Below are 18,022 nucleotides of genomic sequence, written 5' to 3' on the forward strand. Positions count from 1 at the left end.
TATTAAAAAACAAAATATATGATCATTTCATGATCATTTCAATGTACATAGGAAAAACTTTTTTTTTTTTTTTTTTTTTTTTTTTTTTTTTTTTTTTTTTTTTTTTTTGACAGGGTTTCTCTGTGGCTTTTGAGGCTGTCCTGGAACTAGCTCTTGTAGACCAGTCTGATCTCGAACTCACAGAGTTCCACCTGCCTCTGCCTTCCAAGTGCTGGGATTAAAGGCGTGTGCCACCAATGCCTGGCAGGAAAAAAAAATTTTTAAAGCCATTCTTAACAACAAATCACACTGTCAACTGACAAGCTATAGAAAAAATATACTTAAACACATGAAAGCAATATATGGTTGTATCAACAAATCTAATATAATACTGAGTGGAGTAAAATTGAAGTTACTTCTCACAAACTCTCCAAGCCAGATATCTACTCTCATCTGTCTGTCTCTCAGGCAGGACTATGACACTAGGCTTAGATTGAGCATAAGACCTCAAAGCCCACCTCAAAAGTGACAATCTTCTACACCATATTCTGTGGACTGGACTCACCCACATCAACCATTAATTAAGAAAATGATTCACAGGCTTGCCTACAGCCTGATTTTTATGAAGGGATTTTCTCAGTGGAGCTTTCCTTCTCTCAGAAGGCTATAGTTTGTGTCAAGTAGACATAAAACTAGCCAGGACATGGACACAATGCAAATTCCAATCCTTGATACTCATGCTCTTACCATCCTTATGTCCCATCTTACCTAATGATTCCTGAGGCTTAGGTCCCAGTCTTGTTCAGTACATGTATTTTATATATTCATATTCTCTTTTGCTATTGAAAAGTAAGTAGATCTACTACAAACACAGAGAATGTAGTGGTCATTAAATCTGCAAAGTACAGATAGTAGAGTACAAAGAAAGGTTAGATAGCAGGTACCAAGTACAGTTGGAGACAAAGAATTGGTTCCAGTGTTGTATAGCAATAAAAAAACTGCGCCTTTTACAAAAATTGTAAGGAATATATATATATATATATATATATATATATATTATATATATATATAATTGTGTGTGTGTGTGTGTGTGTGTGTGTGTGTGTGTTTGTGTGTGTATACATATATATGAAAACAAATAAATATGAAAATGAATTAAACCAGTGCAGAGAAATATTAAATATTTGAAGAGATGTAAAAATGGCTAACACGTTTAGACTATGAAGCCTTTCTTTCATAGATTTACCTAATTATGATATTGTACCTAAAATATGTACAAACACTGCATATCTGTTTTAAAATAGTGTTAATGGAAATTAGTATAGAGATATTTCTTCTTAGATATTTTTAAAAATGACAAATATTAGCATAGATTATTCATTAAATATTTATTAGAATTCAGCAGGGGAGCCAGCAATCTTTTTTGATTTGATATTCTAAAATACTGCTTCACTCTCCTTCTTGTTTTACTTGAGTTTCTTAATCTTTCCTGAGTTGGTATGTTACACTGTGTGTTTCTTAAAACATTTCCATTTTTCTAAGTTATCAGTTTTGGAGAATATAATTGCTCATACTTGTCTTGTGTGATTCCATTTCTTTCTATAAAATCTGCTGTCATGTCTGGCTTTCATTTTTCTCTTGAGTTGTACTTTTCTTAGAACAATACTTTCAGTTTGTACACCTAGCAAAATTCCTCTGTAAATATACTTTATTAATAATTCAATATGAAGCATCTGTCTTTCACTTATTTCAAAAGACTAATCATTTCATTTCTTCTGCATTGAAATAGCTAGTTACTTCACCTGTCTTCAGAGCATGAGCCATGATTCATTTTTGACTTGTCACAATAAAAACCAAGTAGGAAGAAATGTTCCTGCACTGAGCCACTGCATACATTTAATGTAAGAAAGGTTGTGAGTCTTCAATATGCAAGGTTTTCCACTGAATGCTAACAAGTAGTAATAGAGGGCACCCATGACCATCATGTAATTTTTCTCTAAGGAAGACACTGTGCATTTCTTGAGAGATCATGAGACTTATTTTCTCTTTGCTTTTATCATCTATGAAAGCAACTGTTATACTGTTCTTCAGTCAAGGTAATTAAAGCTAAAGTACCTTGTGCTTTCTTCTAGTAACTACCAAGTAGCTAAAGGTTGTAGACTGTTCAAGAATTTATTTCAAGTTATAGTTCACATTTTGTGCAACTTTTATATAATACTTATAAAAGAAGATATTCCACGTAAAACTACCTTTTGAGTTGCTATGATAGGACATGTGATTTCTAAAGTCTGGATTTCAAGTAGAACAACCTATGATTGTTGATAGTCACTGAGTTTCTAACACTGACATATTTCCTAAATGAAGTAGACTTTTTTGAAATGGACTTTAAATAAAATTTCCATATGTTAGCATCACAAAAGCACACATAGGATGGGCAAAGAGTTGTATGTAATTCTAAAGTCTTATTGTCTACAATTGCACTGAAAGAAAATAAAAAGTTTGAAATCCACTTTGAAGTTGAGACTGTCAAGCTGTTCTAAGACCCCATAATGCAAAAACATAATACTGAACTTGGGTGTTTTCTACTCTTGACATAGTTTCCCTTAATCTCGCATCATATAGTATAATAATATCCATAATATTTAGTCCCATATGGAATAATATATAAGGTCAAACTAAGTCCAATTCTACCAACTCAGTATTAGTCATTCTCTGTGGTTCCCTTTAAGAAAAGTTCCAAGGATGTAAATTCTTTGAAGATACTATATCATACATTAAAATGTAGTGTCATTAACTATAATGTAAAACATTTCTGGCTAGTCTGATAACCGACAACCAACATTTTATCACTGACTGGAGAAATAACAAAATATGAATAGCCAGTAATATTTCATCAACCCATTGGTTCTTATGGGCAGTAATGTCTGAATAAAATTCCATCTTCATGAAACACTGGTGGTGCCCCAAATTGGCAAGCTCCGTGGAGAAAAATTCTTACTTTCCTAATAAGTACTATAATTATTACTAAAGGTCATTTAGAAAAAAAGAACTTCAGCTTTGTTTTCATGATTTCTTTTATACATGACATTCACAGAGCAGCATGACTAAATAACTGACCTTTTAACTTTAGAATCACAAATTTTTATTATGATTTAAATATCCTTAAGTTTAGGCATATTCTTGTGTTCTTTTTCTGTAGAAAAATCTATTTCTTTAGAAATTAGCTTCAATTTCTGCTACTTAGAGAACTTTAAAGAGTTTTTGAATGTTCCTAATTTACCAGGAAAATATTTTGTTGATTAATTTTATTATTTGACAATTTAATACACATGTATAATATATTCTGATATCTTTAACTCTTCTCTGGCCCTTACCACACTCCCCTTTATCTATAGTTCGGAACACACTTCGAAGGTTCTTGATTTTCTGTTTTGTTTTGTGAGCCATTTATTTTAACAAGAATCATCAGGGTTGCCAGTGAATAAGAGTCAGGTGGGGTTATCAGTAGGTAAGAACCTGAAGGCAATGATTTACCTATTCCCGGAATCTTTAAGTAGTTCAGCAGTGAGAGGAAGGGGATTCTTCCTTCCTTCCATTTCAGAGCCATGGTATGCCTATCCTTAAAAATACCCAACCTTTTTAATGGCACCTTTGTGGAAAGTATTCAGTTTAAAACATGTGATTCCTGAGATATACAACTTAATACAGATCTCATTCCAGAGCCCCTCTTTTGTTCCTACAGAATAAAATATGTGGGATTCTATATTTTCTCTAAGATCATTATCAGAATATATGTATGGTTATTTATTTGAGATAAACAGGACTATATAGTTCCAAATCATATGCAAAAAAAATGTTGTTTACACTGAGTCTAATTATCACCAGATTTTCCTATTCTTCAATGACTTGCCTTTGGTTGAATCCCCATGTTTCCATCTGCTTCGTTTATAACATTCTGTCTTTTATATACATTCTTAGTTAAAACAAAGTATCAAATAATGGCTGAAACTCATCAGCCTGAAACCTTCAGGGTCCACAGATTATTTTAAGGTCTGAGACCTTATTACTAACTCTTCAGGCTTTGGCCCATCAGCTTGTTTCTGAAACAAAGAACTGTGGACACTATTAGATCAGGGATGGATTGAGACAATGTGGGAAAGAAACTAGAACACAACTCAGAATTCAAGAGAAGCAGATTGCCCTTAGAATAATTACAGGCAACAACATATTTACAGGAATGGAGGTTGTGCATCATGACACATGGGGGCTGGAAGCTTTATAAGATTTGAAGGGGGAAGTGCCTTTCATGATGAGGGTCCAATGGAAATTTTATTGGCCTTAGTGTACCCTCTACAGTTCCAGTTAGAGACCATTTCTAATTGTAGATATCCATGAGCAGGCAGGCTTCCTTTCAGATAGCATCCATCTGTTCTAGAAAATATCCTTGAGCATTATAAACTTTGGATAGTGATATCTTACTAGCATTATGTTTCATAGTGTTATGTTATCACACATTTTATTTCTGTAAATTCAGGTTCTGATGCTATAATGCCTGGGCACTCCCAGTAGTTTTGTAATATGTTGCTAGGGAAATCAGGGTCTCATCTTGGGATATTAGTCTCATTATTAAAAGAATTAGAGAGCATTCTTAAAAGGAAGCTCAAGGAGAATTTTAATCAAAGTTTAAAAGGAAAACCCCAAGGTAGCAAAAATGAATCCCATTAGCTGCCTGAAGAAGAGGAAGAAAAAAAAAAGGCTATATGAATTAAACCAGGACAGAAGTTAGTCACATGGCCAAGAAGCAGCCACACCATGGGGGATAGGGAGGAGAGTTTTAGAGAGAGTCAAGTCTGAAGTGTGAGGAAGAAAATACAATATAACCCTTTTCTGAGTAATTCAGAAAAACAGGCAGACTCAATGAAGCATCATGGCAGCTGTCCAGTAAGAGACTGCACAGAAGGCAGGAATTCAGTGAATCCACTTTCCTGATGGTTCTCCTTAGCCAGTTGATTGACTGGCTTAACTGGGTTAACCACGAAAAGATAAGCTAAAAAACAAGGAGGATCCTAAGAGAGACATACATGGACCCTGGAGAAGGGGAAAGGGTCAAGACCCGCTGAGCAAATTGGGAGCACCGGGGAGTGAGAAGGAGGTAGGAAACAGAAATCTGGAGAAAAGGAGGGGGAGGAGAACATGAGGGATCAGGAAGACTGAGTTGGGGTAAGAATAGAGGCGAGCACGAATAGAGATACTTTAATAGAGGGAACCATTATATGTTTAAAGAGAAATCTGGCACTAGGGAAATGTCCAGAAATCCATAAGGATGACCCCAACTAGAGAATATAAGCAATAGTGGAGAGGCTACCTTAAATGCCCTTCCCCTATAATGATTGATGGCTATTTTATATGCCATCCTAGAGCCTTGATCCAGCAGCTGATGGAAGTACAAGCAGACACACAGCTAACCAGTGAGCCAATCTCCTGAAATCCAGTTGTAGAGAGGCAGGAGAGATGAGCAAAGGGGTCAAGACCATGTTAGAGAAATCCAAAGTGTTATGATAAATCTTTCTGACATAAGCTGCCTGAGCCCCACTGCCACGTGTGAGCTTTATGCCAGCCACCCACCCGAGTTAGGCCCAAATGAATACACAGAAACTTGTATTAGGTTCAAAGCTGAAGCTTGGCCAATGACTAGGATTCTCATCTGTTAGCTCAGTCTTAATTATCATAAATCTATACATTTTATAAGACTTATCAGATGCCTTGTTGGCATCCTTCCTGGCCGGTGGATCACATCGTGCTGCTGGAGCAGGAGCAGAGGGGAAAAGAGGGCCCTTCTTGTTTCTCCTTCGCTTAAATATGAGTCTTCTTGCTATGTCACTTCCTGCCTGGATCAGCACTTCTCTACTACATTTCCCAGAATCCTCTTTGACTCCTAGTCCTGCCTAACTTGCTGTGTCATTGGTCAAACAGTATTTTATTTAACAATCAATAAGATAAACATACACAGAAGTACTTCCTCCATCACCCCAGAAACAGCTGACCTGACCAAGTGAGAGTACAGGGACCCCAGTTGTAAAGCTGGGGAACCAGCTTTGGACCAAAACAGGACCCCTGAATATGGCTGCCAGATAGAAGGCCTGGGAAATCTATGGGACCTCTGGCAGTGGAACCAGTATTTATCCCTAGTGCACAAATGGACTTTGGGAGTCCATTATCCATGGAAGGATACTCTCTCAGTCCAGATACATGGAGGAGGGCTTAGGCTCTCCCCCAAATGATGTGTCAGGCATTGATGAACCCCCATGGAAGGCCTCAACATCCCCTGGAGAGTGGATGGTGCATGGGATGGGGGGTTGTTGGTGGGCATGGGAGGAAGAGAGGGAGAGGGTACTGGGATTGATATGTAAAATAAGATTGTTTCTAAATTAAATAAAAAATCAAATTAAATTTAAAAAGGAGAAAATTTCATGTCTCCACCCAGAGGTGGATTATCTTCTGTTGGCTAGGAAGCCTCTATTAATGGGCCTTCAATGTCTCTGTAACATTTATTCTTCTGATGTGGCTATGCCAAAATTGTTTAGAAAATGAAATTGGATAATAGATGTAACCCATTTCTGCCATGAAAATCTAGAGCTCTAGTTCCAAATATATTCATAAGAAGAGATTAATGTAATTGGAAACTCAGTACAGCCTTGAGGCACAATGGCTCATTCAATAGGGAATAAGAAATCAGAACTCTACCCTGCCATTCTTAGCCAGAGAACCAAGGAATTTTATGGAACTGTCACTTTCAAGGGTCCTGTTTTGAGATGCCTGTGCTATTTCTATTTTCTGTTTTCATCAATCCCACTTAATTTGTTCAGTTCTACAGATAAAATTCATTATAGCTGAAAACTAGGTAGCAGCAATGATCTAAAAGGTTGACAATATATATTTTTACTGAGTATTAAGCTATTCACATATAACTTTGTATTTTTGTTTTGAAGTTTTTGATACATTTCTTCCTGATTTACTGAGAAACTCTGCTTAAAAGAAATCGACATATTTCTACAAGAGAGTTAGCAACACGCACCAGGCATCACAAAGAAATCTTCCATGACTTTATATACTGTGTAAAATCATCATTAATATTAACATGCAAAGAAAATTTATTGTATAAAACCTGGTTTTCAACATTAGCATTCAACATTAAAGAAATTGTTTTTTGTGATATTACAGTTTGCTTTGAGCCAACAGGAGCATTAAAATATTGTGAACTCTCATTCCCATTCATGAGTTTTTAAAGTTTCTTTTGTTTTCCCAGGGATTATCTTACTACATTTCTATCTGCCTTTCTATCCACAAGAACTAAGCCAAAAGTGAAAGCTTAAATAAAAGGGCAGGGAAAATAAAAGTTTGTTCACAGTGCATGAGTAACTGGATTATCTGTCTTTAATGTGATCTATTAGCTTGATATATAGTTGTTTATACATTTTAAGCATCTCAAAAATCCAAAAAAGTATGAGGGCCCTCTTAATCCCTCAGACCGTCTTTTAGGTAAGAATGAATCATGAATAATGTCTTGGTTGAAAGACTTGTACTGAGTGAGGGTTAACCCATTTTCACATATTGTTTTCCTTTGAAAGTGAAAGTATCCAAAAAGTAGTGTATAAAAAATTAGAAGTTGCTAATTAAACATACCAATGCAAAAGAGATTGAATGTATATCTTTCAGATAAATAATAAATCAGTGCAAAATTCAAATTATTTATTAGTGCAGCATGAAAGGCACAGTGGCAGATATATATATATATATATATATATATATATATATATAGAGAGAGAGAGAGAGAGAGAGAAGGCCTATACACATATAAAGAGAATTTATTAGAATGACTTACAGGTTGCTCGCTGAGTAGGCAAGGAATGACTCTCACACTGGAAAAGCTAAGAATTTGACAGTGCTTCAGTCCATGAGATTGTGGGTCTCAGCAGTCCCAGTTTAGTGTTGAAGGCCTGATGGATTCCTGGAGAATGGTTTGTCTTTAGTCTATGTTGGAATTATGAAGAAGTTGCTCCTAATAATATTGGAGAGGGAATTCCACATGAACAGGGTAGATGAACTTGCCAGGGAGAGTAAGGGGAACAAGAAAAAGGAGAAGTTTTCCTTTTCTATGTTCTCTTATCTGAGCAGCCACCAAATGTCCTATTTTAGGGTGGGTATTTTGTTTCAAATAAATTTGATAAAGACAATTCATCACAGGAGTGCCTAGCAGCTTAGGTTATAGCTGATTCCAGATGCAGCCAATTTTAAATATAAATTTTGCCATCATACTAGGTGTTTTCACAGCACTTTTTCTAAAGGTGGTAAACTTCATGGCTATTCAGACTTCTAGCAATCTATGGATAAGATAAAAACTTTGATTACTTTTTGTAATTTAGCTGCAGAATTCAGCAACATCATTTCTGCCTGTTTCTATTACTAATTCTCAATATATATATATATATATATATATATATATATATATATATATATATATTCAGCAAAAGGGAATGAGATAAGCTATCCATCATTGAAATCAGTGGGCATGTCAAAAACACAGTTGAAGCTCATGGAAAATGGGGGATAGTGTATTTATATTTAGAAAATATAACCTGCTAAGTCTAACATTCCCATCTTTAGTATTAATAGTCATGACCATGCAGTTCTTCTCTGAATAATATCTGTACATGTGTCAAGTGGTATGTGTCATTGTATATGTAGGATTTCCTCTGCTTGGTCTTAACTCCTTTTCTCACTGAATACCTAATCTGAAGTATAATGTCTTGAATGAGACTGGCCCTCATAGGCCCAGATATTTGAAACATTTGGTCCTTAGAGTCACTACTAGAAGAGGTTGAAGTGGGATGGTCTTGCTGGGAGGACTATGAAATTGGAGGTGGGTCTGAGAATTTAAAATACTCCTGCCTCTTCCAGTTTCACCATTTCTATTTTGTGCTTGCAGTTCAAGATATGAGCTGTCTGCCACCTGTTCCTGCTTCCCTGCCTGCTGCTTGCTGCTAAGTTGTCCTACAATTATGGACTTTTGTCCCTCTGGAATCATAAGTCAAAATAAATTTCTTTCATGAATAACTTTGTTCAAGGGAAATTGATGTGCAGTTAGTAATGCCATCCTAGCCTGCAAGGAGGAATGAAAGAGGAATAGAAATATGGTCAAATGACATCATGGATAATGGGTCATTAATACATACATATTTAGAGGCTCCACAAGATTACTGATGAAGGCTTTCACATGTGCTTCATAGTGAAACCATAGTGAAAAAATGAGAGATTAGCAAAAATCTTCATATGAAGTGGCAGTTAGATGGTACACATTTGAAGCTATTTCAATTCTCAATAGAAACAATCATCCAGTAGTGGCTTAAAAGGATTTTAGGTCCAGAGATTTTTTGTATTTGTTTTTTATTTACTTTTTATAAAATTATAATTTCACATGCCAACCCCTTCTCCCTCTCCCCACAAACCCCCAACCACCCCCTACCTCCTCCCCCTCTGCTCCCCATGGAGGGTAGGGCTTAACACGGGGGTTCCCCAAATTCCACAAAATCATTCTGGCCTTGGCCTAGGCCCTCCCCCATGAGTCCAGGCCTAGAGTGCATCCCTTCACGTGGGATGGGCCCCCAAAGTCCCTTCTTACACCAGGGAAAATCACTGATCCACTACCAGAGGCCCCATAGGGTGCCGAGGCCTCCTCGTTGACATCCACTTTCAGGGGTCTGGATCAGTCCCATTATGGTCTCCCAGACAGCCATCTGATGTCCATGTGCTCCCCATTGTTCAGGTCAGCTGTTTCTGTGGGATTCACCAGCCTGGTCCTGACCCCCTTGATCTTCATTTCTCCCTCTCTGCAACTGGGTTCCAGAGTTCATTTCAGTGTATAGCTGTGGGTATTTGCCTCTGCTTCCATCAACCACTGGATGAGGGCTCTAGGATGGCATATAAAGTAGTCATCAGTCTCATTATAGAGGAAGGGCATTTAGGGCATCCTCTCCACCATTGCCTAGATTGTCAGTTGGTGTCATCCTTGTAGATCTCTGCAAATCTCCCTAGTGCCATATCTCTCTTGGGACCTATAATGGCTCCCTCTGTTATGATAACTCTCATCCTTCTCTCCCCTATTTTTTCCCCAACTCAACCTTTCTGTTCCTCCTTTTCCTCCTCTCCCCTCCTCTTCTCCTCCTCACATTCTGCCAGCTCCCTCTCCCCTACCTTCATGGTCCCAATTAGCTTAGGAGATCCTGGCCCTTCCCATTTTCCAGGGACCATGCATTTTTTCTCTTAGAATCCTTCTTGTTTCCTAGTTCCTTTGGTGAAGAGGATTGTAGGCTAGCAATCCTTTGTTCTATATTTTAAGTGGTATGAAAAATGTTGTAAAATAAATTTTCTTTCCTGTTCTCTGACTCTAGCCATTCTGACAGGTGTAAGATGGTATCTTAGAGTTGTTTTGATTTGCACTTCCCTGATGGCTAAGGATGTTAAACAATTTAAATGCCTTTCGGCCATTTGAGATTCCTCTGTTGAGAAGAGATACCTTAATAAAGGGAGCCATTATGGGGTTAACCCTAAACCTGGCAGTAGGGAAATGTTCAGAGTTCCACAAAGATGACTCCAACTAAGAATCTAAGGAATAGTGGGGAGGATACCCTAAATGCTCTTCCCCTATAATGAGATTGAAGACTACGTTAAATGCCATCATAGAGCCTTCACCCAGCAGCTGATGGAAGCAGAAGCAGAGATTCACAGATAAAGCACTGTGCCAAACTCCTGGAATCCAGTTGTAGAGAGGAAAAAGTGATGAACAAAGGGGTCAAGAAAATGCTGGGGAACCCAGAGAAACAGCTGACTTGAGTAAGTGAGAGCTTTTGGACCCCAGACTGACAGCTGAGGAACCAGCATAAGACCAAACCAGGACCCATGAACCTGGGTGTCAGTTGGGGGTCTTGGGCAGTTAATGGGGCCTCTGGCAGTGGAACCAGTGTTTATCCCTAGTGCAGGAATGGACTTTGGGAGCCAAACTCTGTCAGACGAGGTATAGGGGGGAGGGCCTAGATACTGTCCAAATTGATGTGACAGATTTGATGATGGCTCCCAGAGTGGTGGATGGGAGGTGGGATTGGGGGATAGTGGTGAGGAGGGGGGCGGGGAAGGAGAGGAAACTGGGATTGGTATGTAAAATAATATTGTTTTTCATTTAAATACAAATTAACTAAAAACAATTTGATAGCAATACTTTCATTATCTTCAAATAAAAATCACGCCAAACACACTATTGATTTCTTAATAGTCTCCCCATACTCCTTAGAACACACTCATCTAGTCTAATTTTTCTTTTTGTAGTTGCTATTTGATTTTTTTGTTGTTGTTGTTCTCCATGTATTTTTTGTATACTATACAGTTTATATAAATGAAATCATATGGCGTCTGGTCTTTAGTGTATAGTTATTTTGTTTTCAATCAATATGTGATATTTAAATGTTTATACTATAGTTAATAAAAGTTTTCATTGCTTTTTAGTGTTATGCTCTTTATTGTATAATGTGAATATTATCACATAGTACTTGGTCATCCATGAATACATATACATTTATTTTTTTTACGAATTTTATTCCCATTCTGTAAAATGTTTCTATGATCCTTCATCTGTGTTTATTTTCTTACATATGTTCTTATTTATATTGAGAGTGTGTATCTGTGTATGTATGGCATGTTTCTTCTAACAACGTTTTTAGGTGTTTCTTTTGACATAGTTTAAATTGGTTTTTCATAATGGATGTACCATTTTATAATGCTGCAAGTAATGTACAAGGATTCCAGCCTCCCTGTATGCTCACCAGCAAATTTTATTTGTTATACATATGTACACAAAATTAGCATTTGGACATATGTCTATATGCATATGTGTATCTATAGATTTATTAAGTAGAGAAATATGTATTAAATTATTTTCCTTATTTGTGTAGGTTTTTCTTCATTGTAATTCAAAGTGTTAGTTCACTTAAGACTTATACTGGCTTATAAATATATATGAAGCAATTAGGCCACTTTATTTTTGTGATGTATTTATAAACATTCAGTACTTGGAAATACATATAAATATATATATATATATATATAGCATAATTTCAAAAATAGTGTCCTTTATGTCTTTATGTATGTAAAATTAGCTAATTCAAATTCCAAAATGAAAAATTTGATTACTGTTTTCTATTTTAATGAATCCTATTATAACAAAGGATATAGATATAACAATGAAAAGTATTTATGAAAGGCAAATCACTGTTAATTTACATTTTTTAGCTATGATAGATATTCATTTATAGCATAATATATGGAAATGGAAATATAAATGATAAGGTATTTCCTCTTTTTAATGTGACTTATGTTGGTTAAATAAAACAATAGAAGGGATATGGAAATTCTAATAGGGATGCGCATAGAAGGATAATAACAAAAAATGAGGAAAATTTCAATGAGATTGTCTATTCCACTAACTAAATAATGGCTGCATGATGGGGAACTAAGCAAATTCGATTGCTTTGAGTCAAGCCAGGAAGCTCAAACACTGTTTTATCATCCAAGCCTTTGGTCAATTGTCACTTTGATTTGTCAAAGATTTAAATCTCTTCATATTGACTTAACATTTCCCTGCAATTTCAGCTATAAATATGACTCTGTGGGAAGTGTCTTGAAGTGTTTGTGTCATCAGGCATTGCTTTTGTGTGTGTGAGAATGTACATGCAGCCTGGCCAATGGATTTCTATAAATCAATGAGGATTAACTTTCATAGGATAGCTGCAAACTTTTTTCTTTAAAGCCGTGTTTAATTGTATGTTTTCTCTAAACAAAATATAAACTGCTAATATGACTGAATAATTGAATATGTTGAGTGCATATGAAGTTATATTTTTAATAATTTTTAAATTTCTTACTAGAATTTTTGGAAAATTACCACAGTGTGATGATGAGAAAATTCTCAAACTGATTTAGCATATAATTTGTATAGAATCACTGAGCTTATGTACCGCTTTAATACAGTTGTTCTATTAACGTTGTATTTTCTATATTTCATATCCACCTACAAGACTATTTATACTTAACTAACCGTAGAGCAAAGTACAGTTTTGCAATGGTGGCATGATGCTCTTCTAAACTCATAAATATACATAATTGTTGGGAAATGCAAAATTATCTTTTAGTATATTTTGGAATTTTCCAAATGACACAAAAATACTTAGTCAATAAAGTCTATTAAGTTTTAGTAAAAAGGGCAAGATTTTGGCATTTAATCCGTGATACATGCTCTAACATCCTTTTCCAAAATACAACACCATGGAAGCTCCACTCTAAATAAATGTATTCAAAAATTAGATGACACTATTACCTAATAGTATTAGTGTATTATGGTCTGATGCTGTTCAGGAGGCTAACCTACCATGCTTTGTGATCCTTATAAACTACATCTCGCAGAAGCTAAATTTTCAGAAAATTAAGGACGCCTTCTCCTTTTAAAATCCCACTGTGGGGCCACAGGATGGAGTACTTATTCCAGAAAAAAACAGGTCAAGAATTTCAGTGTTCTGACTATTTTGGAGCAGCTAGCTCACTTGCGAGGTGGATGCTCTTTCGATACCTGAAGAAACTGAGAAGCAAGTCTTCTTACTACTGCAGAGTAAGTGCACTCTCCATAAAACAAAATCTAATTATGAGAAAAGAGGACCATCAGTGAATCTCACAGAAGTTCTACAACAGTAGTTGAGGAACTGTGCCCAGAGAGAAACATACAAGTAAAAATCATACCAAAATTTTATTTGAAAAAGAGAGGGATATCAATTTAACTGAACCTAAATCTGAACAGACATTGCCAATTTTACATGCCACTTTTTTGGAGGTCATGCAGCTGAGCTGTGTATTATTAATGTCCCAATAGCTTTTCTATAGCAGGGATATCTGACAGACCCTGCTTAAGAAATTAAGAAGCTGTTCTACAGGAAAATTGATGCTTTCACTTTCTTTAATGTTGTAGCATAATCTGTAAGTCTACCTATTCTTAGAAAGAGAAGCTTTAATCTTATATTGTATTTATGTGTATAAGTATTTTGTCTGTCTGTCTGTATGTATGTATGTATGTATGTGTTCCATGTGCATATCTACTTTTTGTATAGGACAAAGAGGGCAGCAGTTGCCCTGGAAGTGGAGTTACAGACTGTTTAGAATCGCTATATTTGTGCTGGGAATCTGAACCTCTATCCTCTACAAGGGCAACAAGTACTCTTAACCTCTGAAACATCTTACCAGCCCAGGAGTTTTCTAGTAGTAGTGTGTCCTTAAATGTAAAGAACTTGTGATACCTGGTTAACTCAAGATAACAGCAACACATGCATCAGCGAAACAGTTTACCATGCAATTATTAACTACCCAGATGCCTGCTCATCTGAAATGTCTCTTCTAAGATCCCTGTATAAACTCTGTGCCTGTGACATCTACTTTTTGGAGAAAGATATTAGGATTTAATATAGCCCAGACTGGTTTAAGTTTTAATATGTAACCATGGATGACCTTGAATTCCTAATATTCCTGGTACCACTTTCAAAATGGTGGTATTGCAGTTATGTGACAAAGGATTTGTGATGGTGATTGAATCATACAGAAACAAGGAAACAATTCCATCCAAATATGAACCAGTAAGGTTAATTCGAGAGCTAAACATGGAAGAAGAAAACTCTCAACAATATTTAAGTGTCTATATGTTATCCTTCAAGATGGATAGAACCTTGTGAGTTCTTCCCCCTATACCATTAATGTTAACAAACATTAACTATAAATACTTGGGGGATAGTGTAGGCTTCTTGGGGGCTTTATCTCACCTACTGACACTAAGTTATTAGGCCTAATCTTGTGTAGGTCTCTTGCAGATAATCAGTATTACTGATAGTTCAAGGCAAGTAGCTATAACATGTTCTAACGACAGTGATTCACAATAATAATTACTTCTAAACCTATTGTATTCCCTGGATGAATGCACATGCTTATTAGTGTAGCGCCTTCTGAGGCGAATCATCAAAACCATCACACTTAATTGGGAAAGGTTGACATCAGTAACATAACCCAGGCAATCCAAAACACAAAAAAAAAACATGCAAAAAGTCCTAAATATGGAATAATGTACATTTTATTGGTAAGTTATCATGTTGCCTGTGCTCATTGAAAAGCCCCTTGTTAGATAGCATTACCTTTCTGTTAGAGTTGGTTAATATTTGGAAACCTCATCAGCCTAGAGCACTCTACTTTGTCCAGGGACTTTCTCTGTTTGCATCTACAGCTTACTGCCTTCTCCTGTCATTGTAATGGGATGTTTTGTGGACCTGATTTGATGACGTTTTGCTAGCCATATTTTTACTTTACCAGTTATACTTTTAACTTTGGTTTGTTGTATACTTCAAAGTAGCTTCCATAAATTAGTTAAAAGACAGGAAAATTAAATAAATGAAGAAAATTGAAAGTATGAAGTTCTTGTATTGTCAAGTACAAAGTATCTACAAAGCAATAGAAATAAAAGAGAATTGACTGTAATGAAATAATGGAAGGAAACTGCAAATTTCATGAAAAGCACTCTAGAGATCTTAGATGGCAAATGAGTTCAATGTAGTCCAAACACAAAGAGAAATGTGTCAATACCTATAACAATAAAATAATTTAAGCTCAAGAAAAAAATCAAATAATGACACCAATTTTGCGGACTGGAGAAATGGCTCAAGAGTTAATTGGTTAGTCCCTAGCACCCATGTGAGAGAGCCTAACAACTGCATGTCACAATGGAATGAGCTCTTTTGACCTCCATGGTTCACATGCACTAACATGCACATATCCACACACACACACATAAATAAAAATAAATCTTAAAATAGCATACTGAATACTCATGTAAAGTTCTTTGATTTTTATTTACTCACCTCTTTTAGAAAGGATTAAATTATAGGTGATGATGAAAATAACACTTTATGTTTATGAAGTATATAAGTAAAATATATAAAGAGAATAGCAAATGCAACATTATAAATTATAGAGCAAGGAATAGTATTTGCATATATGTCTGAAATTAGAAACTTACTGCAAATTATAAGTATATGCTGATAAAGAGACTTAAATTTTAGAGTGATAATCAAGGAAATAATTGAGAGTCTAGCAAAATCATTTAAAATAGATCAATTTAATTTAAATTTTAAAAATTAGTGCCTCAAAACACACTACTAAGAATAAAGAAATACAAATAGAAAATATAAACTATTCACATCTTGATAATGATATATAAGAAACTTAAATATCAACAATAAAATAATTAAATAGCCCCAGTAAAAATAGATGAATGAATTTATGTGCTTTTCTGCAAAATATATTCATTTAACACTACATTTATCTTTTCTACCATTTGGTATTGTGAGAAAAAGAAATTATCTTCACAATGACATTTCACATTTGTGATCATAAAAATAATAGAAAATAATACAGTCAGGCAGTGGTGGTGCAAGCCTTTAATCCCACCACTAGGGAGGCAGAGACAGGTGGATCTCTGTGAGCTGGAGACCAGCCTGGTCTACATAGTGAGTTTTAGGATAACGAGAGCTGTATCACAGAGAAACCCATCTTAAAAATAAACATAGTAAAGAAAAAAATAATGTTGGCTGTGATTGTTAATCTCAATTGCACCTTCGTGAGATCCAGATAATTTGGAAAACGATGCTCTAGGCCCGTTATTTTGATTAGGTTAATTGAGGTGGGATGATCCAACCATAGTTGGTTACATCATTCCCAGTGCTGAGATTCTGGACTCTTTTAAAAGGATTGAAAATAATCTGAGTACAGGCATTTATTCCACACTCTTGAATATTATTCAACTGGGTAAAGGATGGAACAAATGAATCATATATGAAAGCGGATAAACTCTTTTCCTGACTGAATGAAATCTGTTGAATAAAGACCACGTATTTTATTGTTCTACTTATATAAAATTTGTAGAAGTCCACAGACACTGAAAATAGATCTGTACTTTCCTTGTTCTGGATGATAATAGGTTTGGAGTCAAGTGGAAGGCTTACTAACTATTATTGTACTGTGTTTCTTTTGGAGTAAATAGTTATGTTCTAACATTAGTTATAGTGAATTGTACACAACTGTGAACATACTAAAATATTCTAATTGTAGAACTAAATGTTTATTTGTTTACATGATAGTTCCAAAAGAAGCAGGTAAATTACCATGAACTTTCCTGAAGCTGCAGAGACAGTTTAGCAGTTAAGGTTACCTACTTCTTTTGTGGAGGAGCTGAATTCTGTTCCCATCTCCCTATAGTGGGAAATTACCAATATGGAGTCAGGTAAAAATATAAGGGTATTTAATAGGGAAAAGCCTTACTTACAGAGCGACCTAGCCAGCCGGCATGGCAGCAGTCTGTACAGCAAGTACCAAAGTGAAACCGAAAGAGCAAACGCCCTCACAAGCGTGGTCAGGCACACCTGTAGCCAGCCCCTAAGTAGGCGTGGCTACAGCTTCCCCTACAATTTCCCTTTTACTCTAAAAGAGGATTAAAACTTAACAGTTTAAAGTATCCAAAAGTAACAATCATAAAGGTAAAATATAAGAAGATACAACAATCTGCTTATGTCACATGATAACTATCTATTTTAACTAAACCCTAAAGTCATCTGAAAGAGGTGTCCAAGCCTGAACACCTCCTTCCAATCCAAACCATAAACAATAGGAAACTATCCCTACCTAGGCACCTCCCATGTGGTATCTGAGAACTATTTGTAAATAAAGTTTCAAAGGGATCTGACACCCTCTTCTGGCATCTGCAGACACTACCCATCCATGTGGCACACAGGGATACATAGAGGCAAAACACACATACATAAACTTAGAAATAATAATTAAAAGAATGAACTTTCCTACCCGTAGGTTTTAGAGATAACATGGCTTATGGATACTTAGATTTCAAGATAAAATT

The 18,022-nt window shown here is 35.8% G+C and overlaps 1 long non-coding RNA gene across 1 annotated transcript in view; it reads right to left on the reverse strand.

The window, feature by feature from the left end:
* The window catches only part of LOC103163154, a 29,137-nt gene extending 11,653 nt beyond the window's left edge, over window positions 1–17,484 (reverse strand). The window contains exons 1-2 of the long non-coding RNA XR_003488378.2: window positions 17,435–17,484; window positions 7,862–8,038 (exon numbers count right to left, since the gene is read on the reverse strand). This is a non-coding gene — a long non-coding RNA (uncharacterized LOC103163154). The remainder of the gene's footprint in view (window positions 1–7,861; window positions 8,039–17,434) is intronic.
* Window positions 17,485–18,022: the final 538 nt, after the last annotated feature.

The sequence above is a fragment of the Cricetulus griseus genome, chromosome X (assembly GCF_003668045.3).
Source record: "Cricetulus griseus strain 17A/GY chromosome X, alternate assembly CriGri-PICRH-1.0, whole genome shotgun sequence".
NCBI lineage: Eukaryota > Metazoa > Chordata > Mammalia > Rodentia > Cricetidae > Cricetulus > Cricetulus griseus.